The sequence below is a fragment of the Pseudophryne corroboree genome, chromosome 6 (assembly GCF_028390025.1).
Source record: "Pseudophryne corroboree isolate aPseCor3 chromosome 6, aPseCor3.hap2, whole genome shotgun sequence".
In the NCBI taxonomy this organism is placed as follows: Eukaryota; Metazoa; Chordata; class Amphibia; order Anura; family Myobatrachidae; genus Pseudophryne; species Pseudophryne corroboree.
The window spans coordinates 699,597,434-699,624,051 of NC_086449.1; the positions used below are offsets into that span (position 1 = coordinate 699,597,434).

Here is a 26,618-nt window from a genome sequence, read left to right on the forward strand (position 1 = left end):
TACCCGGGATTCAAAATCCTTCCTTATTGTGTACGCTCGTCCGGGCACAGTATCCTAACTGAGGCTTGGAGGAGGGTCATAGGGGGAGGAGCCAGTGCACACCAGGTAGTTCTAAAGCTTTACTTTTGTGCCCAGTCTCCTGCGGAGCCGCTATTCCCCATGGTCCTTTCGGAGTCCCCAGCATCCACTACGGACTATGAGAAATAGAATTATCGGTAAGTAAATTCTTATTTTTTCCATATGGATAGGGCGGAATTGAGGACTCGTCCCCAGTTTCTCCCTAAGGTGGTATCAGCTTTTCACTTGAACCAACCTATTGTAGTGCCTGCGGCTACTAGGGACTTGGAAGATTCCAAGTTACTGGACGTAGTCAGGGCCTTAAAAATTTATATTTCCAGGACGGCTGGAGTCAGGAAAATTGACTCGCTTTTTATCCTGTAGGCACCCAACAAAATAGGTGCTCCTGCTTCTAAGCAGACTATTGCTCGCTGAATTTGTAGCACAATTCAGCTGGAGCATTCTGGGGCTGGATTGCCGCATCCTAAATCAGTAAAAGCCCATTCCACGAGGAAAGTGGGCTCATCTTGGGCGGCTGCCCGAGGGGTCTCGGCTTTACAACTTTGCCGAGCTGCAACTTGGTCAGGGGCAAACACGTTTGCAAAATTCTACAAATTTGATACCCTGGCTGAGGAGGACTTGGAGTTCTCTCATTCGATGCTGCAGAGTCATCCGCACTCTCCCGCCCGTTTGGGAGCTTTGGTATAATCCCCATGGTCCTTACGGAGTTCCCAGCATCCACTAGGACGTCAGAGAAAATAAGATTTTACTCACCGGTAAATCTATTTCTCGTAGTCCGTAGTGGATGCTGGGCGCCCATCCCAAGTGCGGATTGTCTGCAATACTTGTATGTAGTTATTGCCTAACTAAGGGTTATTGTTGAGCCATCTGTTGAGAGACTCAGTTATATTTCATACTGTTAACTGGGTATAGTATCACAAGTTATACGGTGTGATTGGTGTGGCTGGTATGAGTCTTACCCGGGATTCAAAATCCTTCCTTATTGTGTCAGCTCTTCCGGGCACAGTATCCTAACTGAGGCTTGGAGGAGGGTCATAGTGGGAGGAGCCAGTGCACACCAGGTAGTCTAAAAGCTTTCTTTTAGTTGTGCCCAGTCTCCTGCGGAGCCGCTATTCCCCATGGTCCTTACGGAGTTCCCAGCATCCACTACGGACTACGAGAAATAGATTTACCGGTGAGTAAAATCTTATTATTAATTACAGATAACTCAGGCTAGACTTTGGTTCTAGACCTGTAGAGGCGCGGTAATATGTTTCTGAAATACATTAATATTTATTAAATATGTGTTTTCTATACACGTTCTTCCTAAAGACATTTTGAGAGCTTGATGAATTTAGATCCTCATACTATTGTATGGGTACAGTGGGCCAGATCAAGACTGAAATCTGAGCAGGAGATAGGTGATATCTCCTGTATTAGTATTCTAATGAATGGCCACAATTCTTAATTTCTACAAAAGTAGGTGAAAATGTTCATTTTCACCTACTTTTGTATAAATGTAGGTAAAATAAATAGGGCTCTTTGTGAGAAATCACCCTGCCAAGAAGGCTAGGTGCAATGAAATATTCATGTGTTTGAGCGCTTGTGTGTTAGGAATTGTAGTCTGTAAGCTCCAGTGGGGCAGGGACTAATATGAATGAGTTATATTGTGGGTACAGCGTTGCATAAATTGTAATTGTAATGGGTTTTTGTGATAGGGCCTCCTCTAGCTCCGCACGCCTAGTTTCCATCTTTGTTGGCTCCTCCGCTGAAGTTTGGACTGGGCTGCTAGGATATCAGGGAAATCCACGGTAGGCCCAGGAGATTGATAGCCACGGCCTCTATAGCAGGAGTGCGGGCCTAGACGAGGTCACCAGGCGGTTCATTATAGCAGGCTACATAGTGCAGCTGCTTGCCCGGCTGTCATCAGGCTGATGGCTAATGGCTGTATATATTTCATGATGTTTTATATAGATAAACATATATATTTATAGGTATGTGTGTGTATGCTTTGATTATGTATACTATGTATATGTATGTGTATACTATGTATATGTACAGTATGTGTATACTATGTATACTGTACGTATGTGTATACTATGTAAATATATGTATGCTATGTATATAGGCAACGTTCAGCACTACAGCTGCCATGTAATTTCACATCTCAGCATGTCTTGCCCCATGTTTTGCAGTTAGGGCATGCTATAACTGTAGCTGGGCATGCTGGGATGTTCAGTTCCACGGCATCTGGAGTGCTGGACGTTGCCTACTCCTGCTGTATATGTATGCATATTGTGTACATGCACATATATTGTAGGTCTGTATCTACACTCTTTATGGGTATGTTAATGTACACTATAAATAGGTGGATGCAGGCGAACCGGGTAGGACGGGTGTGGAAGCCATCATAATAGGGGGAGGGCAGCTTTCGCTCTCACTTGGATATGCCCCTATATATGTGTATACTTGTGTGCATGTGTAGATATATATATATATATATATATATATTTATACACACACACACTCGCTATGTGTATTATTGATAATCCATTAAAAGGGGCACCGATTATTGCTATTATAATAAAGGGGGGTACTCACGGAGCGATCGCTGCTTAAAATCTAAGCAATCTGACCAGATTGCTTAGATTTTAAGCAGGATCGCTCCGTGTGTAGCCCCCACAGCGATAGCGATGCGCAGTCCCGCGCATCGCTATCGCTGGTGCTAGATTGGCCTGCCGTGCAGGCCAATCTAGCAGGTCGCTCGTTTCACCCGCTGGGTGAAATGAGCGCCCCCCCCGTCCTCCCCCGCATCGCTCAGCACACATCGCGCTGTGCTGAGCGGCGGGAGAGATGTGTGCTGAGCGATTCGCATCTCTCCCGCATCGGCTGGTGAGTATCGGCCTTAAGAGTTTCCTATTATTGATCATTTTATTAAAGTGGGCTCATTGCTGCACTGACTTGGCTTGAGGGACATCCTCTACCGCGTGGTGGCTCCTACTTATGGCTTCCTTCCTGGTGACTGCTGCTCTCTAGTGGTTGCTGCAGCGCTGGGGTTCTGTTCTGCTGAATGTTCCTACTCGCTGGTCGCTTCTCTGCTGCTGGGGTCTTCCGTCTGCCCCATTTTGAATGCTGTAGCTTGTGTCTGTGAGGCCCTGGTGACTGCTGCTTAGTTTGCTGTTCCACTTCCACGCTCCTGTGATGATGGACACCCTGATCTCCTTGATGTCTACTGGTGTTAAGCCATCATCATTCCCTTACCTGCTCTGTTACTCAGGTCACACAGTCTCCTGTTCAGGGCTACTCTGTGAAGCCAGGCTCCTGATACTTGCCTGCTGCAGCCTAGTTGTCTTTTTCTTGAACTGTTACTTTCACTTTGATCTGGTAACCCCAGTCACCAGTTCAGTGCTATTTTGTGGGGCCAGGCTCCTGATACTTACCTGCTGCAGCCTGGTTGTCTTTTTCTTGAACTGTTTCTTTCACTTTGATCTGGTAACCCCAGTCACCAGTTCAGTGCTACTCCGTGGAGTCAGGCTCCTGATACTTACCTGCTGCAGCCTGTTTGTCTTTTGCGTGAACTGTTCCCTTCACTTTCTCGTCTGTTTCGCTGGCTCTCTATCACTTCTATTGATTTGTTCACCCCAGTCTCTTGTTCAGGGCTACTCTGTTGAGTCAGGCTGCTGATACTTACCTGCTGCAGTCTGGTTGTCCTTTGCATGAACTGTTTCCTTCACTTTCTCATCTGTCTCGCTGGCTCTCTATCACATCAGTTGATTTCAGCACCCTAGTCTTCTGTTCAGAGCTACTCTGTGGAACTCACTTGTTTTCCTATATTGGCTGTACATACTGACCATGCTATGGAACAGCTTTTTCTAGCAGTTTTCCACTGAGGAAACCGACTGATAGCTCTGATAGCTGAGTTATCAGTGGCTTTCATTTCATGTCAAACTATGCAGGAGATTTAGGATGGGGCTAGTGGGCCCGAGTATTTTTCTTCTATCCTATAGGAATGTGGTGTCTCTGTCCCTGACCAGTTGATCTCCTTGGACTGGACAACATTACGGCCCAGTCTTCTGGGATGTTTTAGGTCACCTTTGCTGCAATAACTTTCACCTGGTTGAGCTTATTGTTCCGATTTATATTTTTATATTTTGTTTTGATTTGAACGCAATTGCAGTATCACTATTTGTTTGGTTCTGTCAATTAAGCCCTTGTATTTTACTTAAAAAATATCTTTCTAATATACAGATGGGTCCATGTTTATCTTGACCTTTAATAGGATTAACTGAGACTGGGCAGTCGGACTTATTCCCCTGCTGTAATGACTTAATCCCCTGCTGTATTGTTCTCTGTATTGTATTGCAGCTGAGAACAATAGATGAAGGGTTTATGTTAATAAACCATGTTGTGCCCAGGCGCAGCAAACTAGCCAAAATAATCGTGAACCCATCTGTATATAGTTTTTCCACAGTATATTTTTGATATTTATATTTTTTATATTTATATATTGTATATATTTTATATTGATAGCTCATATGTTTTTAGATATTATTTTATATTTATGTTTTTCCCCACTATAAAATACGTGCACTTGCGAGGGGGCCTGGCTGCTATTTGCTGTAATCTGTTCTCTATGTTTTGGTGACTATGGTCAGTGTATATCTTGTTTGTTACTCTTTGTTAATGAATATATTTGTTTATTATACGCCAGTTCTCTATAGCTAGGCTCTCATTTGAGCGGCAAAGTATGTTTGGTGCTGGGGTATAGATGCACAGCACTATCCATCACTGTAGAGTTGGGTTTCACATTGTTCCTGCTATTCTCCTGACTTCGTGTTGTGCGGGACTGAATGGTGCCTTCAGGCAGCTGCTTTATTGCTGTTATATTGTATTGTTAAATTGGTGTCGGATAGGGTATTTGTGACTACGCCGTTTATCACATTTATTATGCTTGAAGATTTTACTTCCAATAATCGAATTGTTTTAGTGTGAAATCTCCCTGCCAACAGGAGATATTTATGCAACACTGTGTGTAATTTGTGTGTGTGTGTTAGCGAATTTAGACTGTAAGCTCCTATGGGGCAGGAACTGATATGGATGACTTGTGTTCTCTATACAGCACTGCGTTTTTGTGGTACTATATAAAGAAACCGTAATAAATATTCATGTCTATCAGGAACATATTATCGCGCCTCTGTCTTCTTTTTTCAGGTGGACCTTCTCTATGATTGAATTGTGAGATCATCAGCGGAGCAAACTACATTTCTGGGCTTCTGTGAGGTCATCTTTACAACAAAGCATATATTGAAGATAGAACGTCAGGAGTAGCTGACCCAAGACAGGTAATTAATATTATTATTAATTACAGATAACTCAGGCTAGACTTTGGTTCTAGACCTGTAGAGGCGCGGTAATATGTTTCTGAAATACATTAATATTTATTAAATATGTGTTTTCTATACACGTTCTTCCTAAAGACATTTTGAGAGCTTGATGAATTTAGATCCTCATACTATTGTATGGGTACAGTGGGCCAGATCAAGACTGAAATCTGAGCAGGAGATAGGTGTTATCTCCTGTATTAGTATTCTAATGAATGGCCACGGTTATTAATTTCTACAAAAGTAGGTGAAAATGTTCATTTTCACCTACTTTTGTATAAATGTAGGTAAAATAAATAGGGCTCTTTGTGAGAAATCACCCTGCCAAGAAGGCTAGGTGCAATGAAATATTCATGTGTTTGAGCGCTTGTGTGTTAGGAATTGTAGTCTGTAAGCTCCAGTGGGGCAGGGACTAATATGAATGAGTTATATTGTGGGTACAGCGTTGCATAAATTGTAATTGTAATGGGTTTTTGTGATAGGGCTTCCTCTAGCTCCGCACGCCTAGTTTCCATCTTTATTGGCTCCTCCGCTGAAGTTTGGACTGGGCTGCTAGGATATCAGGGAAATCCACGGTAGGCCCCGGAGATTGATAGCCACGGCCTCTATAGCAGGAGTGCGGGCCTAGACGAGGTCACCAGGCGGTTCATTATAGCAGGCTACATAGTGCAGCTGCTTGCCCGGCTGTCATCAGGCTGATGGCTAATGGCTGTATATATTTCATGATGTTTTATATAGATAAACATATATATTTATAGGTATGTGTGTGTATGCTTTGATTATGTATACTATGTATATGTATGTGTATACTATGTATATGTACAGTATGTGTATACTATGTATACTGTATGTATGTGTATATTATGTAAATATATGTATGCTATGTATATAGGCAACGTTCAGCACTACAGCTGCCATGTAATTTCACATCTCAGCATGTCTTGCCCCATGTTTTGCAGTTAGGGCAAGCTATAACTGTAGCTGGGCATGCTGGGATGTTCAGATGCAAAGGGAATATACCAAGGTATATAGTCGGGCGCTAGAATGGGATGTTTTTCTAGCTGCTGTATAGAGGAGATAGTCAGTCTCCTAGTGTATACATAAAAAGAAAAAAAACAGAAAAACAGCGCTAGAATCAAATACCTAAACACATTTAATATAGTAGTGCAGTGGTTCCCAAACTGTGTGCCGTGGCACCCAGGGGTGCCGCGGGACACTTGCAGGGGTGCCTCAGGTTGGTGGTCAAGGACCAATTCAAACTATTTATTGTCAATTTAATAGGCAAAACCAGTGCTGATGGCTTTCAGTTATAAAATATGTGGACAAACAGAAGCAAATCTTGTCCCTCACCACATAACTGACCCTAAGGATGACATATAAACATAATTTCTCTGACGTCCTAAGTGGATGCTGGGGACTCCGTCAGGACCATGGGGATTAGCGGCTCCGCAGGAGACAGGGCACAACAGTAAAAGCTTTAGGATCAGGTGGTGTGCACTGGCTCCTCCCCCTATGACCCTCCTCCAAGCCTCAGTTAGATTTTTGTGCCCGGCCGAGAAGGGTGCAATCTAGGTGGCTCTCCTAAAGAGCTGCTTAGAGTAAAAGTTTTGTTAGGTTTTTTATTTTCAGTGAGTCCTGCTGGCAACAGGCTCACTGCTACGAGGGACTTAGGGGAGAAGAAGTGAACTCACCTGCGTGCAGGATGGATTGGCTTCTTAGGCTACTGGACACCATTAGCTCCAGAGGGATCGAACACAGGCCCAGCCATGGAGTCCGGTCCCAGAGCCGCGCCGCCGACCCCCTTGCAGATGCCGAAGAGTGAAGAGGTCCAGAAACCGGCGGCAGAAGACTTTTCAGTCTTCATGAGGTAGCGCACAGCACTGCAGCTGTGCGCCATTGTTGTCAGCACACTTCACACCAGCGGTCACTGAGGGTGCAGTGCGCTGGGGGGGGCGCCCTGGGCAGCAATGAAATACCTATACTGGCTAAAAGATACATCACATATAGCCCCTGGGGCTATATGGATGTATTTAACCCCTGCCAGGTCTCAGAAAAACGGGAGAAGAAGCCCGCCGTAAAGGGGGCGGAGCCTATTCTCCTCAGCACACAGCGCCATTTTCCCTCACAGAAATGCTGGTGGGAAGGCTCCCAGGCTCTCCCCTGCACTGCACTACAGAAACAGGGTTAAAACAGAGAGGGGGGGCACTTATTTGGCGATATGATTATATATATTAAGATGCTATAAGGGAAAAACACTTATATAAAGGTTGTCCCTGTATAATTATAGCGTTTTGGTGTGTGCTGGCAAACTCTCCCTCTGTCTCCCCAAAGGGCTTGTGGGGTCCTGTCCTCTATCAGAGCATTCCCTGTGTGTGTGCTGTGTGTCGGTACGTGTGTGTCGACATGTATGAGGACGATGTTGGTGAGGAGGCGGAGCAATTGCCTGTAATGGTGATGTCACTCTCTAGGGAGTCGACACCGGAATGGATGGCTTATTTAGGGAATTACGTGATAATGTCAACACGCTGCAAGGTTGGTTGACGACATGAGACGGCCGGCAAACCAATTAGTACCTGTCCAGGCGTCTCAAACACCGTCAGGGGCTTTAAAACGCCCATTTACCTCAGTCGGTCGACACAGACACGGACACTGACTCCAGTGTCGACGGTGAAGAAACAAACGTATTTTCCATTTGGGCCACACGTTACATGTTAAGGGTAATGAAGGAGGTGTTACATATTTCTGATACTACAAGTACCACAAAAGAGGGTATTATGTGGGGTGTGAAAAAACTACCTGTAGTTTTTCCTGAATCAGATAAATTAAATGAAGTGTGTGATGATGCGTGGGTTTTCCCCGATAGAAAATTATTGGCGTTATACCCTTTCCCGCCAGAAGTTAGGGCGCGTTGGGAAACACCCCTTAGGGTGGATAAGGCGCTCACACGCTTATCAAAACAAGTGGCGTTACCGTCTCCAGATACGGCCGCCCTCAAGGAGCCAGCTGATAGGAGGCTGGAAAATATCCTAAAAAGTATATACACACATACTGGTGTTATACTGCGACCAGCGATCGCCTCAGCCTGGATGTGCAGCGCTGGGGTGGCTTGGTCGGATTCCCTGACTGAAAATATTGATACCCTTGACAGGGACAGTATTTTATTGACTATAGAGCATTTAAAGGATGCATTTCTATATATGCGAGATGCACAGAGGGATATTTGCACTCTGGCATCAAGAGTAAGTGCGATGTCCATATCTGCCAGAAGATGTTTATGGACACGACAGTGGTCAGGTGATGCAGATTCCAAACGGCACATGGAAGTATTGCCGTATAAAGGGGAGGAGTTATTTGGGGTCGGTCCATCGGACCTGGTGGCCACGGCAACAGCTGGAAAATCCACCTTTTTACTCCAAGTCACATCTCAGCAGAAAAAGACACCGTCTTTTCAGCCTCAGTCCTTTCGTCCCCATAAGGGCAAGCGGGCAAAAGGCCAGTCATATCTGCCCAGGGGTAGAGCAGCCCCTTCCCAGGAACAGAAGCCCTCCACCGCTTCTGCCAAGTCCTCAGCATGACGCTGGGGCCGTACAAGCGGGCTCAGGTGCGGTGGGGGGGGTCGTCTCAAGAGTTTCAGCGCGCAGTGGGCTCACTCGCAAGTGGACCCCTGGATCCTACAAGTAGTATCCCAGGGGTACAGATTGGAAATTCGAGACGTCTCCCCCTCGCAGGTTCCTGAAGTCTGCTTTACCAACGTCTCCCTCCGACAGGGAGGCAGTATTGGAAACAATTCACAAGCTGTATTCCCAGCAGGTGATAATCAAAGTACCCCTCCTACAACAAGGAAAGGGGTATTATTCCACACTATATTGTGGTACTGAAGCCAGACGGCTCAGTGAGACCTATTCTAAATCTGAAATATTTGAACACTTACATACAAAGGTTCAAATCAAGATGGAGTCACTCAGAGCAGTGATAGCGAACCAGGAAGAAGGGGACTATATGGTGTCCCTGGACATCAAGGATGCTTACCTCCATGTCCCAATTTGCCCTTCTCACTAAGGGTACCTCAGGTTCGTGGTACAAAACTGTCACTATCAGTTTCAGACGCTGCCGTTGGGATTGTCCACGGCACCCCGGGTCTTTACCAAGGTAATGGCCGAAATTATGATTCTTCTTCAAAGAAAAGGCGTCTTAATTATCCCTTACTTGGACGATCTCCTGATAAGGGCAAGGTCCAGAGAACAGTTGGAGGTCGGAGTAGCACTATCTCAAGTAGTTCTACGACAGCACGGGTGGATTCTAAATATTCCAAAATCGCAGCTGTCTCCGACGACACGTCTGCTGTTCCTAGGGATGATTCTGGACACAGTCCAGAAAAAGGTGTTTCTCCCGGAGGAGAAAGCCAGGGAGTTATCCGAGCTAGTCAGGAACCTCCTAAAACCAGGAAAAGTGTCAGTGCATCATTGCACAAGGGTCCTGGGAAAAATGGTGGCTTCTTACGAAGCGATTCCATTCGGCAGATTTCACGCAAGAACTTTTCAGTGGGATCTGCTGGAAAAATGGTCCGGATCGCATCTTCAGATGCATCAGCGGATAACCCTGTCTCCAAGGACAAGGGTGTCTCTTCTGTGGTGGCTGCAGAGTGCTCATCTACTAAAGGGCCACAGATTCGGTATTCAGGACTGGGTCCTGGTGACCACGGATGCCAGCCTGAAAGGCTGGGGAGCAGTCACACAAGGAAAAAATTTCCAGGGAGTGTGATCAAGTCTGGAGACTTCTCTCCACATAAATATACTGGAGCTAAGAGCAATTTACAATGCTCTAAGCTTAGCAAGACCTCTGCTTCAAGGTCAGCCGGTATTGATCCAGTGGGACAACATCACGGCAGTCGCCCACGTAAACAGACAGGGCGGCACAAGAAGCAGGAGGGCAATGGCAGAAACTGCAAGGATTCTTCGCTGGGCGGAAAATCATGTGATAGCACTGTCAGCAGTGTTCATTCCGGGAGTGGACAACTGGGAAGCAGACTTCCTCAGCACGACCTCCACCCGGGAGAGTGGGGACTTCATCGGGAAGTCTTCCACATGATTGTGAACCGTTGGGAAAGACCAAAGGTGGACATGATGGCGTCCCGCCTGAACAAAAAACTGGACAGGTATTGCGCCAGGTCAAGAGACCCTCAGGCAATAGCTGTGGACGTTCTGGTAAGGTAAGGTTCAAATTTCGGCCCTGTCGATTTTCTTCCAGAAAGAATTGGCTTCAGTTCCTGAAGTCTAGAAGTTTGTCAAGGGAGTACTGCATATACAACCCCCTTTTGTGCCTCCAGTGGCACTGTGGGATCTCAACGTAGTTCTGGGATTCCTCAAATCACATTGGTTTAAACCGCTCAAATCTGTGGATTTGAAATATCTCACATGGAAAGTGACCATGATGTTGGCCCTGGCCTCGGCCAGGCGAGTGTCAGAATTGGCGGCTTTGTCTCACAAAAGCCCATATCTGATTGTCCATTCGGACAGGGCAGAGCTGCGGACTCGTCCCCAGTTTCTCCCTAAGGTGGTGTCAGCGTTTCACCTGAACCAGCTTATTGTGGTACCTGCGGCTACTAGGGACTTGGAGGACTCCAAGTTGCTAGATGTTGTCAGGGCCCTGAAAATATAGGTTTCCAGGACGGCTGGAGTCAGGAAAACTGACTTGCTGTTATCCTGTATGCACCCAACAAACTGGGTGCTCTTGCTTCTAAGCAGACGATTGCTAGTTGGATGTGTAGTACAATTCAGCTTGCACATTCTGTGGCAGGCCTGCCACAGCCAAAATATGTAAATGCCCATTCCACAAGGAAGGTGGGCTCATCTTGGGCGGCTGCCCGAGGGGTCTCGGCTTTACAACTTTGCCGAGCTGCTACTTGGTCAGGGGCACACCCTGGCTGAGGAGGACCTGGAGTTCTCTCACTCGGTGCTGCAGAGTCATCCGCACTCTCCCGCCCGTTTGGGAGCTTTGGTATAATCCCCATGGTCCTGACGGAGTCCCCAGCATCCACTTAGGACGTCAGAGAAAATAAGAATTTACTTACCGATAATTCTATTTCTCGTAGTCCGTAGTGGATGCTGGGCGCCCATCCCAAGTGCGGATTGTCTGCAATACTTGTACATAGTTATTGTTACAAAAATCGGGTTATTATTGTTGTGAGCCATCTTTTCAGAGGCTCCGCTGTTATCATGCTGTTAACTGGGTTTAGATCACAGGTTGTACAGTGTGATTGGTGTGGCTGGTATGAGTCTTACCCGGGATTCAAAATCCTTCCTTATTGTGTACGCTCGTCCGGGCACAGTATCCTAACTGAGGCTTGGAGGAGGGTCATAGGGGGAGGAGCCAGTGCACACCACCTGATCCTAAAGCTTTTACTTTTGTGCCCTGTCTCCTGTGGAGCCGCTAATCCCCATGGTCCTGACGGAGTCCCCAGCATCCACTACGGACTACGAGAAATAGAATTATCGGTAAGTAAATTCTTATTTTACTTAATCTAATATTTTTTTCGAAATTTCTCAATAAGAAACTTGTGGCCTAGAGGTGCCGTGAAGAAAAATCTGACACTCCAGGGTGCCGTGACTCAGAAAAGTTTGGAAACCACTGTAGTAGTGTTAAAAGACAATTTTAAAATTCAATTAAACTGACAAGTCACACATAAAAATAAAATGTCCATTGACCATGGGGATGATAAATTGGCTAATTTCTGCCATTACTTTGCAACACCTTATGACCGAGTAACTGATATATTTGCCAGATTCACGTATGAGGACTTTGGTATAAAGAAATGTCCATTATTACCAGCCTTGTGTTCCTATGTTGGGATCCGTAGCAATGGTGTCTGTATGCTGTTAGACACCACGCAATGGTAGTTGGTATCCTGGTCCACAGATGGCTTGGAAAGCTTTGAAATGGAAATGGAGCCGGATTGATGTATTACCGGATTGATGTATTACCGGAAAGTCCTCTCAGATCTTATAAGGGCAGCAGTAAACTCCAGGTCTTTCTTGGTGTGATGATGTAGATGGCAGTAAGTTGTCCTGACGCGTTTCGGTACTCTAGGTAGCTTTATCAAAGGTGTACATGAACTGCCCTGATCCCCTTTATATATGGTCCATCTAAACATCCCATATGCTGGGATGTTCAGTTCCACGGCATCTGGAGTGCTGGACGTTGCCTACTCCTGCTGTATATGTATGCATACTGTGTACATGCACATATATTGTAGGTCTGTATCTACACTTTGTATGGGTATGTTAATGTACACTATAAATAGGTAGATGCAGGCGAACCGGGTAGGACGGGTATGGAAGCCATCATAATAGGGGGAGGGCAGCTTTCGCTCTCACTTGGAAATGCCCCTCTATATGTGTATACTTGTGTGCATGTGTAGATATATATATATATATTTATACACACACACACACACACACTCGCTATGTGTATTATTGATAATCCATTAAAAGGGGCACCGATCATTGCTACTATAATAAAGGGGGGTACTCACGGAGCGATCGCTGCTTAAAATCTAAGCAATCTGACTAGATTGCTTAGATTTTAAGCAGGATCGCTCCGTGTGTAGCCCCCACAGCGATAGCGATGCGCAGCCCCGCGCATCGCTATCGCTGGTGCTAGATTGGCCTGCCGTGCAGGCCAATCTAGCAGGTCGCTCGTTTCACCCGCTGGGTGAAATGAGCGGCCCCCCCCGTCCTCCCCTGCACATGGCGCTGTGCTGAGCGGGGGGAGAGATGTGTGCTGGTGAGTACCGGCCTTAAGAGTTTCCTATTATTGATAATTTTATTAAAGTGGGCACATTGCTGCACTGACTTGGCTTGAGGGACATCCTCTACCGCGTGGTGGCTCCTACTTATGGCTTCCTCCCTGGTGACTGCTGCTCTCCAGTGGTTGCTGCAGCGCTCGGGTTCTGTTCTGCTGACTGCTCCTACCCACTAGTCGCTTGTCTGCTGCTGCCCCATTTTGAATGCTGTAGCTTGTGTCTGTGAGGCCCTGGTGACTGCTGCTTAGTTTGCTGTTCCGCTTCCACGCTCCTGTGATGATGGACACCCTGATCTCCTTGATGTCTACTGGTGTTAAGCCATCATCATTCCCTTACCTGCTCTGTTACTCAGGTCACACAATCTCCTGTTCAGGGCTACTCTGTGAAGCCAGGCTTCTTACCTGCTGCAGCCTGGTTGTCTTTTTCTTGAACTGTTACTTTCACTTTGATCTGGTAACCCTAGTCACCAGTTCAGTGCTACTCCGTGGAGTCAGGCTCCTGATACTTACCTGCTGCAGCCTGTTTGTCTTTTGCGTGAACTGTTCCCTTCACTTTCTCATCTGTTTCGCTGGCTCTCTATCACTTCTATTGATTTGTTCACCCCAGTCTCTTGTTCAGGGCTACTCTGTTGAGTCAGGCTGCTGGTACTTACCTGCTACAGTCTGGTTGTCCTTTGCATGAACTGTTCCCTTCACTTTCTCATCTGTCTCGCTGGCTCTCTTATCACATCTGTTGATTTCAGCACCCCAGTCTTCTGTTTAGGGCTACTCTGTGGAACTTACTTGTTTTCCTACATTGGCTATATATACTGATAATGTGGATATTATCTTAAACCATAAAGCTATACCTTTAAACACACTTTTACCATGGAGCCGCTGCGGCCGCTAGACTTAATACACACGCTACGTACTTTGTACGCTATTTGCATTCAGAGTCCCGTACCTTGTACGGACTTAGCGTACAAACGCCGCGCTGGGGGTACAAAGTACACACAGCGCGCACACACTCTTGATATACTTTAAACCTTATTAGTAATGTAATGCAATGATATTATTACACTCTAAACCTTATTATGATGTTACACCTTAAACCTTATGCAGCGTTGACGGTACAAAGTACCCGCAGCGCGTACACACCTTATCAATACACTTTTAAACCTTATACAGTTAGGTAATGTAATATGCTTTAAACCCTAGCAGGGAAAAGAGGACACAACACCGATTTGTAGTTAAACACTGGGCTCCGACACCTCGGCGTGTATATCTGGAAGGGGATAACAATACAATTTATACACTACAATACAACAGAGTAAATGGCTACAGTCAATGTACATACGTGAGAATATTCGCATGCGCTTCCTGGTCCAGTCCTCCGCTAATCAGGTAGATAGCGTTAAGAGTCTTCTGAGCGGCCATGCAGCAACAGGCTTTTTATACACTACTTCCAAAAGCAATACAATGGATACTGTAATCCCTTTGTCCATTGGACACAGAGATGCATCTTTACATTACAGGAGAGGTCATAGGTTGATTTGAAAAGGTGGGCGATGTCTTTCTCAACTGCTCTTGTGGGTGGTCTCCTCTGGATTCCCGCCGCATACATAATATACAGTAAATACAGTTTATATCTATTTTCTACTTCTGCACATAACTATACGCAGGAACATGCGATCTTCCTCTAACCAACACCGGAATGTTACCCTTAAAATACCCTACAGCTGGATACTAGACATCACCTTATGACCTTAGTCTGTCCCTTCCTATCATGCAAAGGCGAATCCCTTAGTCCTGGAATCATTTAAACTGTTGATACTTGCTGATGTGGTGCAGGGGGGCTATGTGTAAAATGTGCACTATTTGGATTAAATATGTAATTTTTTGATAACCCTCTATGCGCTCACAAACTCCGCCGTACATACCCATACCCACGCGCAGGACCGCGGGAGCGATCATGCGCAAATTGCGGATATGTGCACGCACGGCGGAACAAGTGCACGCGCAGCGGGCATGTGTGTGTTGTTATTACGTGGTATGTGTACTACAATATTTTTCGACTTTGACAGTCCACCCTTTGGCAGTCAACAATAACTGCCACTATCTAAACACTAAACAGAAAAATATACAATACAATATCTACAGATGATCGGATGGTAGGAGGAGAGGTGTAGGTGGGAAATGTATAACCTAGTGGGATAGTAAAAGCATGTATGTATGTATGAATCCATGTCTGAGGGGCATGTATCATCGTGCCGTATATGTTCTAGATAAGCTTCGAGGTATTGCGAAGTATACATTAAATCCTTCTTATCCCGTATTAAGGGTCTGTAAGTGGGCCAACAAACACTACCGAGCTCTTTTCGGCTTCTTCTTCCAACAAATGGGGTGCACATTTAGTTGATGATACATGGAGGGGGAACATGTGTGAGTGCTAATATATGTGGATATCACCTGTCGACTATGTGTGTCACTAACTGAAGGTTGTAGAGATGAAGATAAGACACATATCTAAAATACATTCACATAACATTTTCGTAATCATTCTTGGGTGTAGTCTTTTCCGGATCGGTGTATCTGGGCAAAGGGGGAGACAAAGGAAAAACGGGTGAAAGAAACGGGCCATGGAATTCATTTGCAATCCTTATCATAAGATTGTCTCTATGGATGGGTCATAAATTAAATCTGCTGCTGTAACAGTGCCCCCGCTCCTTAAACTCATCAATTTTATGCCGTGCTTGCGCCGCGTTAGAATTCGAACACACCTAAATATCAAACCAATAATTATGACAACTCCCAGGATACAAAGGAGAAACTTCCCTACACTCATAATAACATTTTGAGCCCACTCACCTAAACCTGAGAACCAATTACGTGGGTTCAACCATGAGACCCAGCCGGTCAGCTCATTACCCACAGCGGTCAGGGTAAGGTTGTGTCTCCTTCGGAACTCCCACTTCAACTGCAAGATATCGTCCATCTTTTGATCGATGATCTCGGTTGGGTCATCAGTGCTGTTTGTAATATACGTGCAGCACTTCACACCATATTGAGTTGCCAAAGTGACACAGTACCCACCCGTCACAGCTGTGATATAATTAAGGACCATCCTGTGCTGGATCAGTTCTGTCTTGTAAGCTTGCAACTCCCTACCCGTATACCTGAAGGTGTCGTCATACATCTCAGTGATATTATCTATCAAGTTCGCTAGCGCATGGATATACCTATAATTTATCATTCCTCTGGCAGTACGGGTGATGTCTAATGTGAGAAGGAATTGAATCCCGGTGGATTCGTGGATCAAATCAGAGGCTACGTGCTCTGTCCTATTGACAATGCTAAATTCCTTTGTCGTATAAATAACCCTTAATGAAGTCTAAGAACACTGTACGCTGTTTACTTAAGAAGTACCGTAAGGGTACGCTAGTTGCGTAACGATCGCTCAGCCGTAGGCGAGACGCTCAAGCGCCACGTTCGCTCACGGCCCAGTGATCACAGGACAGCACGTTATTGGTTATGTCTAGAGTAATGATTCGCTATGGCGTAGCTTACGCTCGAGACCACGAGGAGATCACCAGCGGCGCAGACGCTCACAACGCTATACCTTTATGTCTAAACCTTTTATCAATGAAATACACAGAATACCTTAATGTGAATACAGGGTGTATGTGCAACCTTGTGTAACCTAACTAACTACAAAGCTGCTTGAGCGTCACCGACGCTCAAGTGAACACTTAAAACTATAGAAAATACACAGATACTGGTTTAGGGTCCAAAGCCTATCAACTGTATTATATCTAATATACTTGTAAAAGAGAATAACAGTACAAATGATACACTACAATATAACAGAGACTTCCTAACCAAAATACAATACTATCTAATACAATACAATACTAGTCTAGGGGAGATATGAGAGAAAAGAGAATAGAGAGAGAGAAATGGAGAGAGATGAGAGAAATTGGCTCACAGTAAGACAATGATTACGGAGAGAAACTTACGCACAAAGGGTATGATCGCATGCGCCTCGATATCCAGCTCCCGATTATCAGCAAGACAACCGTTGATGAGAGAGTGAAGTTGGATATGGTCGGCCTGCCTATTTATGCCCCACACACAATGCAATCTCATAGTCCCTACAATCCCATTGTCCATTGGACGTCGGAATTCGGCCCTGCATCATAACAAAAGGTCATAGGTTGATTCATACAGGTGGGCTGTGACGATTTCAAACAGCTCAGGTGGGTGGGGAACTAGGTTTCCCGCCGCATACCTGAGTATGAGTAAATAATAGAAATGGACATAAACTTCTTATGTCCATAACTATTCACACGAGCGATTAATACGCTCCAAACCAACACCGGAATATTGCTATTTAAATACTCTTCCGATGGGTACCAAACACTACTGCATGACTCCTGTTAGACCCTTCCTACGATACAAAGAGGGATTCCTCAGCTCAGGGACATTCTATATTAACCAAACTTTCAGAATCTATCAAAGGGACCATGATCTACAAACTACATTAATTGTGAAAATATGTAACGAATGAGTCGCACGCTACGACTACATAAACTCTACCGTAAATACGCATACCGTGCGCCCGCGGGTGCACGCTATTGCGGGTATGCGCCTTCACGGGAGAGCGTACGCATGCGCAGCGCGGACCAGTGTGCGGTGCAAATATGGCAGTGTGTATGGGGATATTTTTCTGACTTTGACAGTCCACCCTTTGGCAGTCAATAATAACTGCCACCTTCAAAACATTTCAAAAGGAGAAAAATATAAGTCAGGGGTTAATTGATTTCCATGGTTGGGTAGGGGAGGAGAGAGGAGTAGGTGTGAAGAGGGTATGACCTAGTGAGAAAGCAGAAGCATGTGTGTATGAGTCCATGTTTGGAGGGTCATGTATCATCGTGCCGTACGTGTGGTAAATCAAGCTTCGAGGTATTGCGAAGTATACATTTGAATTCCTTCTTATCCCGTACTAAGGGTCTGTGGATGGGCTGTCAAACTCTACCGAGCTCATTTCGGCTGTGGTTGTAACAAAATGGGGATGCACATTTTAGTTGATGATACATGAATGGGGGAATATGTGATTGCTGATATCTGTGCCTGTATTCCCTATACTATGTGTGTTATTACCTGAGGGTTGTAGAGATGAAGATAAAGAACACTTATGGGAAATGCAATGATATTCTATGTCAGGGAAATGTACATCTGTTGTTGAAGTTTTGTTCGGTATCTGTTGAGAGTCGTCTTCTTTGCGCTGTATTGCTCCTTGGGCATGAGCAAATAGCTTTGTCAGTGCCATCAGATTTACAAAAAATGTTGGGCTAGCGTGAGTTTAAGAATACTAGGGAAACTGGGGATCCATGGCAAAGTTCATCAAATGTCCATTTCTCAAGTGGTCAAAACTTCATCTTTGGTGCTTGTCTGTTGTCTGTATAGCGTCTCGTCAACTTCCTCGTCCAAGGGGGTCTTTGTATCTTGGAGAAAAGCAGAAAAACAGGTGAAAGAAACGGACCGTATAATCGCATTTTCATCACATTCTGGTTTCTATCATTGGGTCATAAATCAAATCCAGGTTAATTACGGTTTCCTCACTCCTCAAGCTCATCACTTTTGTACTTTGTTTGCACCTCATTAAAGCCTGCCCGCATCTAAATATCAATCCAATCGATATAACGACACCCAAGATACATAGTAGAAACTTTCCAACATCCATTATGACTCCTTGAGCCCAGTCTCCTAAACCGGAGAACCAATTTCGCGGGTTCAACCATGACACCCAACCAGTCAGCTCATTACCTACAGCAGCAAGGGTGAGATTGTGTTTTCGACGAAATTCCCACTTCAATTGGAGAATATCGTCCATCTTTTGGTCTATGACCTCTACCGGATCCTCGGTGCTATTTGTGATATACGTGCAACACTTTATACCGTACTGTGTTGCCAATGTAACACAATATCCGCCTGTTACTGCTGTAAGATAATTAAGAACCATCCTATGCTGAACTAGTTCTGTTTTATAAGCTTGAAGTTCTCTTCCAGTGTATCTGAACGTGTCATCATACATTTCAGTGATATTATCTAACAAATTGGCGAGTGCGGAAATGTATCTATAATTCATCACTCCTCGAGCGGTGCGAGTGAAATCTAACGCTACCAGAACCTGAATCCCGGTGGATTCATGGATAAGATCAGAGGCCGGATGCTCTAACCTTTCTGACAGTTGTCTTTTAACTCGGTGCTCGTAATGAGTGTGAGTATAAGGAGCTTGGGCACCACGGTGTATGTCCTTCATTTTGTCATGTGTAACAGTCATCACTTCAGGCAATACTTTTCCAATATAACACAATCCTTCAGAGTTTGGGGCAAGCCACTTGTACGCCTTTCTCCCGCATATGAAATATGCATCATCGGGGAGAACATATGGGACAGAGAAGGACATTACCATATTACACACCTTCCAGGTGAACTCTCCTGACCCTAATTCTTCCATCTGCTTAATGCACGTATCGGTTTGTACGATATGTGCACAGTATCCTGGTGATACTTCTCCAACTCTAGTAATCCTATTTCCTAAGGTATATCGATACCGGAAAGATTTTCCTCTACTGGCTATGTGGCGTACAAGCTCTGTATCTGTAGGCATTCTATCTGCTCTGTGTGAAAAGGTCATGGTAAGGTTGCTCCATGACACTTCCCAATTTCCCGGCTTACGGGGATTGGAGATATTAAAACATAAGAGGGACCTATCCACATGGTATTGGTGGAGCTTCAAACTAGGAGGGCTGGAGATGTTAAACCTCCGGTCCACCGGTCTCCCACCACTTAGCTCAAGTACCTCCCCTAACGTTAAAGGAAATGGTACTAGCCCTGATTTGCTATGACCCTGAGGTACTTGAGAGCATACCCAACAGTCTGTTTGGTTTAGTACGTTACCCACTAAGGAGTGATAGTCACTCAATGGATGCCGGTCCATATGGATATTAAAACTGGATTGGCATTTCTTTATGCACCCATCCTCAATCAAATTGTCACAGAGCCTACAGATACAGTTTTCTTCAGCTAATAATCCATCACAATTTCTTCTATCGGATCGTTTTCTGATACTCGCCTTTGCTTGTTGGTTTGGTTGATCTTGGAAAACTACGCCTCCATCATCATAATCGGAACCCATTCCAGAACCTCTCTCGACCTCTATGGTACTCTCGCCGGAACAGACTGCTCTGGTCAACATCATGGTTAACATCAAAATCCGGATCACAGTCTCTTGGGGCAAGTCCATCTTTGAGGAGGAAATAGAGAAGAATGAGAAGGGGGAAAAATAAATTTTTAAGGGAGAGGGGGTGGGAAGTGGAGAAAAACAATAAAAGGGAGAAGAGAGTCAACAACTGCTTTCGGTCTTCAAGGCTCAGGTGCCGCCTCAGTCCTCCCGGAACAGACACTCCAGTGATACAACCTCTACCGTCTGTTCCTTATCACGGGACTTCTCTGGATCAGCAACCTTTTTGCAGTGGGATGAATGGACCCAAGTCTCTCTCTCAGCAACCTTCAATGCTGTGGTGCTAGTCAATAAGACCTGGTATGGTCCTTCCCATCTATCAATAAGACAACCTGAGCGTAGAAAATTTCGTATCATTACATAATCCCCAGGTTCAATGTCATGACAATTACTATCTGGTAAATCAGGAATCACCAACTTCAGATTATCATTTTGATTCCTCAACTGCTTACTCATGTTAATCAAGTATTTTACAGTCACTTCATTGTTACATTTCAAATCATCCTGAGGGTTAATCATGACATGCGGTTGTCGACCAAACAGAATTTCGAAAGGGGACAGGTTAAGAGGGGACCTGGGAGTGGTTCTGATGCTATACAAAACAATGGGTAAAGCTTCTGGCCACGTCAATCCTGTCTCTGCCATTACTTTACTCAATTTATTTTTAATAGTGCTGTTCACTCTTTCGACCTTCGCACTCGCCTGTGGACGGTACGGAGTGTGCAGCTTGCTATCAATTCCCATCAACTTACACATTCCTTGAAAGACATCACCTGTAAAATGGGTACCCCTATCACTTTCAATGATTCTAGGGATACCATATCTACATACAAATTCCTGCACAATTTTCTTAGCTGTAAACATAGCGGTATTTGTAGCTGCTGGAAATGCTTCGACCCAATTCGAGAAAACATCTATACAAACAAGTACATATTTCAAATTTCGACATGGGGGTAATTGAATGAAGTCAATTTGTATTACCTGGAAAGGGCCGCCGGCAGGTGGGACATGGGATGGTTCTGTAGGTATTGCTTTTCCAATATTCTTTCTCAGACAGGTAAGGCATGACATTGCTCTTTTACCCGCATGAGAGGAGAATCCTGGGGCGCACCAGTATGCTCTTACCAATTTGCACATTCCCTCCTTGCCTAGATGAGTCAACCCATGAGCTGCTTCAGCCAGACATGGAAGATATGCTCTGGGGGCCACTGGTTTACCATGTCCATCTGTCCAGAGCCCTGAGGACTCCTGGCCATATCCCTTTGCCTTCCAGACTGCTCTTTCCTGTGTGGAACACAAATTCTGCATCTCACACAACTTTTGTGTGTTGATGGTATTAAATGCCATCAGTTGTGTGGTGTCTGTCTGTATGGGGGTAGCAGCTGCAAGCTTAGCTGCTTCGTCTGCTCGGCTGTTACCAAGTGACACTGGGTCTTGACTATATGTATGTGCTTTACATTTGATAACAGCCACTCTGTCGGGTTCCTGTATTGCTGTTAGAAGCCTTTTTATGTGAGCTGCATGCGCTATCGGTGTACCAGCTGCCGTTATGAAATTTCTGAGGCGCCATAGGGCTCCGAAATCATGTACTACCCCGAAGGCGTATCTAGAATCGGTGTAGATATTGGCTGACTTGCCCTTAGCCAATTCACATGCTCTGGTTAGGGCGACCAGTTCAGCAACCTGGGCTGAGTGAGGTGGGCCTAGCGGTTCCGCTTCTATGGTGTCTTGGTCATCTACGACTGCGTATCCAGTACACAAGTCTCCCGAGTCTGACTGTCTATGACAACTACCGTCAGTGTAGAACGTGAGTTCTGCATCTTCCAGTGGATTGTCACTGATGTCAGGCCTTGCGGTAAAATTTTGGGTCAAATATTCCATACAATCATGTGTATCTTCCTTTGCATTAAATCCTCCTTCCCCATCACTCTCACCTTCCACCCTTTGTGTCTGACCAGGCACACCTGGGAGAAATGTTGCAGGATTTAATGCGCTGCATCTCCTTATGGTGATGTTTACTGGGGCCATTAATGCCAATTCCCATCTTGTAAACCTTGCTGATGAGACGTGTCTGGTTTGGGCAGAATTCAATAAGGCAGATACCGCATGTGGTGTATGGATTGTGAGGTTGTGGCCTAGCACGACATCTTCGCTTTTTGTCACTAGCAATGCTATCGCAGCAACGCTTCGCAAGCATGTGGGGAGGGATCGCGCTACCGTATCTAGCTGAGCGCTGTAGTATGCAACTGGCCTGCTGGCGTCACCGTGTTTTTGGGTTAGTACACCTGCTGCGCACCCAGCACTTTCTGTTCCGTATAGTTCAAAGGGTTTCCCATAGTCTGGCATACCTAGTGCTGGTGCCTGCGTTAGGCATTGCTTAAGTCTCTCAAATGCTGTTTCGGATTCGTCGGTATGCGAAATCCGATCAGGTTTGTTTGAGGAGACCATTTCCTGCAAAGGTAGCGCCAATATGGAAAACCCTGGGATCCAATTACGGCAATACCCACACATTCCTAAAAACGTTCTGATCTGTTGCTGGGTTTGTGGCAGGGTCATGTCTCTAATTGCTTGGATTCTATCAGCGGTCAGGTGTCTCAGTCCTTGTGTTAGACAGTGTCCCAAATATTTTACCTTAGTCTGGCATAATTGTAACTTGTCTTTGGAAACCTTGTGACCTGTGTCTGAAAGATGAAACAGGAGCTGTTTCGTATCCTTCAGAGAGGCTTCCAGTGAATCTGAACACAGCAGTAAATCGTCCACGTACTGTATCAATACTGATCCACTCTCTGGTTGGAAAGACTGTAAACAATCATGCAAAGCCTGAGAAAATATACTTGGACTATCTATGAAACCTTGGGGTAACCGAGTCCATGTGTATTGGACTCCTCTGTATGTGAATGCAAACAAATATTGGCTGTCAGGATGCAGAGGTACCGAAAAGAAAGCGGAGCAGAGGTCAATAACAGTGAAAAATTTGGCAGTGGGAGGAATTTGCATTAGGATGACAGCTGGATTTGGCACTACGGGGAACTGACTCTCAACTATTTTGTTAATCCCCCTTAGATCCTGCACTAGCCTGTAACCCCTCCCCCCACTCTTTTTAACAGGGAAGATGGGACTATTGGCTGTGCTGGACGTTCTTACCAGAATGCCCTGTTGCAGCAAGCGTTCTATTACTGGGAAAACTCCTAACTCCACCTCTGGCTTCAGAGGATACTGTGGGATTTTTGGAGCTATCCTACCATCTTTTACTTGTACAACTACTGGAGCTACGTTTGCCATTAATCCAGTGTCCTGTCCATCTTTTGTCCAAAGTGACTCTGGTATCTGAGATGTCATCTCTTCTATTTGGGATGGATTCCTATTTGTCATAATGGAATGTGACATTAATTTTGATGGGGAGTCTAACATGTCTCGTACCTCCTGAGCGTGATTCTCAGGAATGTCCAAGAATACACCTTCAGGAGTACAATAAATGACGCAACCCATTTTACATAGTAAGTCTCTACCCAGGAGATTAGTTGGTGCAGATGCAGCCAGCAAAAAGGAATGCTTGGTGTGCAAAGGCCCTATTGTAATCTCGGCTGGTTTGCTAACAGGGTAGTGCTGGACTACTCCTGTTACTCCCATGGCTGGAATTGTCCTACCAGTGGTTCTCATGCCCACTGTCGAATTTATCACTGACTTGGCCGCCCCTGTGTCTACAAGAAAGTTTAAAGTTTTACCAGCTACATTGATTGCAATCTCTGGTTCACTTCCAAGACTGGCAATCAACTTAACTGGCTGCAGATTACAGGTATGGCCACACCCCTAGTGGGTATGCTGACCTCCCTGGATCCCGCTGGCAGCGACTACTTGTGAGGGGGTTAGCTGGGAACTACCAGAGGCATGCCAATCTCTGTTCGGGGGATATCTTTTTGTTTCCCCTGTATGTGGCTCAAAACTCCGCCTCTGTGGACCCTGCTCCCAATGTCGTGTGTCGTGTCGTTGTCTAGGGGGTTGAAAAGATTTTGGTACATTTCTTACTCTACATTCTCGTGCATAGTGTCCCGGTCTGTTACAGGAATAACAAGTTATTACAGTTGACTTACTTACAGGATTCGATGGTACATACGCAGGCTGCTTTGTGGTCAGCGCCTGTATACTTACTGACATTAATTTATCACTTTGCGACTCTCTGTGCCTGGTGATGTTTCTGTCGTGATCAATAGCAGCCTCTCTCAAGGTGGACACTGACAGACCTCGCCAACATGGTTGCGTGGTCTGTACCCTAGCTTTTAATGTTTCCTTTAAACCATCCATCAGTACAGATACTGCTACTTCTTGATGGTTTGGGTTGGTCCTAATGTCTTCTATACCAGTGTATTTTGCCATTTCTAATAGTGCCCGGTGAAAATATTCTGTTGCCGTTTCGGACTCCTTTTGCTTAATGGAAAATATTTTATTCCATTTAGCAACGGCTGGGAAATACTCTTTTAGCTGCAAATTTATCCTTTTTACATTATCCTTGTTGTACACGTCTGTAAGCGGTACATCTTTATCCAATGCACAGTCAGCTAAGAATTGAGTTGAGTCGACATTGGAAGGTAAACAAGCTCTTAGCAGTATCTGCCAATCCTTGTTGTTGGGTTCTACAGTGTTACCTAGATCCCTGATGTATTTTTGGCTAGCAACTAAGTCTTTCCTGGGGTCAGGAAATTCAGACACTATTGTTCTTAATTCCATTCGGGAGAATGGAGTGTACATGGCAATGTTCCTTATGGGAGTGGCTCCAGACACATCTGTTTTTCCATTGGGAACTGCTATTACCCTTACAGGAGCAATTCTAACAGCCTCTTCCTGTGTAGATTCTACAGCTTGTTGTGGTACAATTGTTTCAGTGTAGTGCATGGTGCCGTACTTACCCGTTGACACGACCTCACCTATCCCTCCGCTAGGGGCCTTTGCTAATCTCGTGGGTGTTGCTGTGCCTACTGTGGTTTCTGATATGGTGGCCGCTAGAGAGAGCGCTGAAATTGTTGCCGAATCGTCTTCTTGATCACACTCCTGAGGAAAGTTCAAAACAGGGTACAACTTGCACGGGTTAATAATTGCCTGGGTTACTTGGTTAACATCATTAACATTTACAGGGTTACTAAGAGTTTGTGTTTTACAACCCAGTGCGTTTCTCTCCGCAATCAACTTCTCTCCTGCAATGTATGGTGGAGGAGGGGTTGTGGCTATCAGCTTCCTGACTGCCCCAGATCCCGCCGCCAGAGCCAAACCTCTCTGTATCTCACCTTCCTGCTGCCACAACTGTAAATAATCATGATGCTGAATTCGTCTCTTTGTTGATTTTATGAGACATATCCTCCTCCTTAAATTTTGTAACACTTCTGGACTGAAGCTACCTATTCTTGGGAATTTCTCCCTGTCTTGTACAGTCATTCTCTCCCATTCATCACATAAAACCTCTGTGTGACTTCCGTATTTTTCACACATGATGTATCTTGCCGACCCGACTGGTCGGTTCTCTGAATCAACCCGAACCGAGGTTGATCGCCCCCTACCTGAACAACTGGCCCCCATAATCTGCAGGTGTTGCTTATTCCTCCTTGGATCTTTATATCAAGGTTTTCAGCGAACCCTTACAAACAAACCAAGATGTCCTGGGCAGGCTGGCGGTGGCGGTTTACCAAGTACCCCACTCACTTCTCGCCCACGTTGGCCAGTACTGCAATCACTGTATCCAGAGCTGCTGTACCCAACTCAGGGCCCCTGTGAACCTTTATTTACTGGGGCAAGTATTGGTTGTTGGATAGTTCCTGAGTGACCAGCGAACCTCCCTTCCAAAAATAATAAATTACACAAATCACGTCAGAATGTACAAATAGCGTTTGTGACCACTTTACTCTAAAGGTATTAGGTCAGATTAGGTCAGATTACTAACTACTGCACACAATTACGTGCGGTACATAAGCACTACTTGTCATGTACTGAAAGATCAATGGAATCGAAAATTTCGGCTGCGAATTCCTTCAGCATGAGCTTGTATGGCCTATATGGGTTCTGCACCAACACCCCTGGCGTTGTGCCTCTTGTACCTTTATAGCGGA

At 45.3% G+C, this 26,618-nt stretch overlaps 1 long non-coding RNA gene across 1 annotated transcript in view; it reads left to right on the forward strand.

Annotated features, from left to right (window-relative positions):
* The window catches only part of LOC134933267 (uncharacterized), a 286,515-nt gene that overhangs the window by 41,580 nt on the left and 218,317 nt on the right, over positions 1-26,618 (forward strand). Inside the window, exon 4 of the long non-coding RNA XR_010179661.1 lies at positions 5,269-5,399. This is a non-coding gene — a long non-coding RNA (uncharacterized LOC134933267). The remainder of the gene's footprint in view (positions 1-5,268; positions 5,400-26,618) is intronic.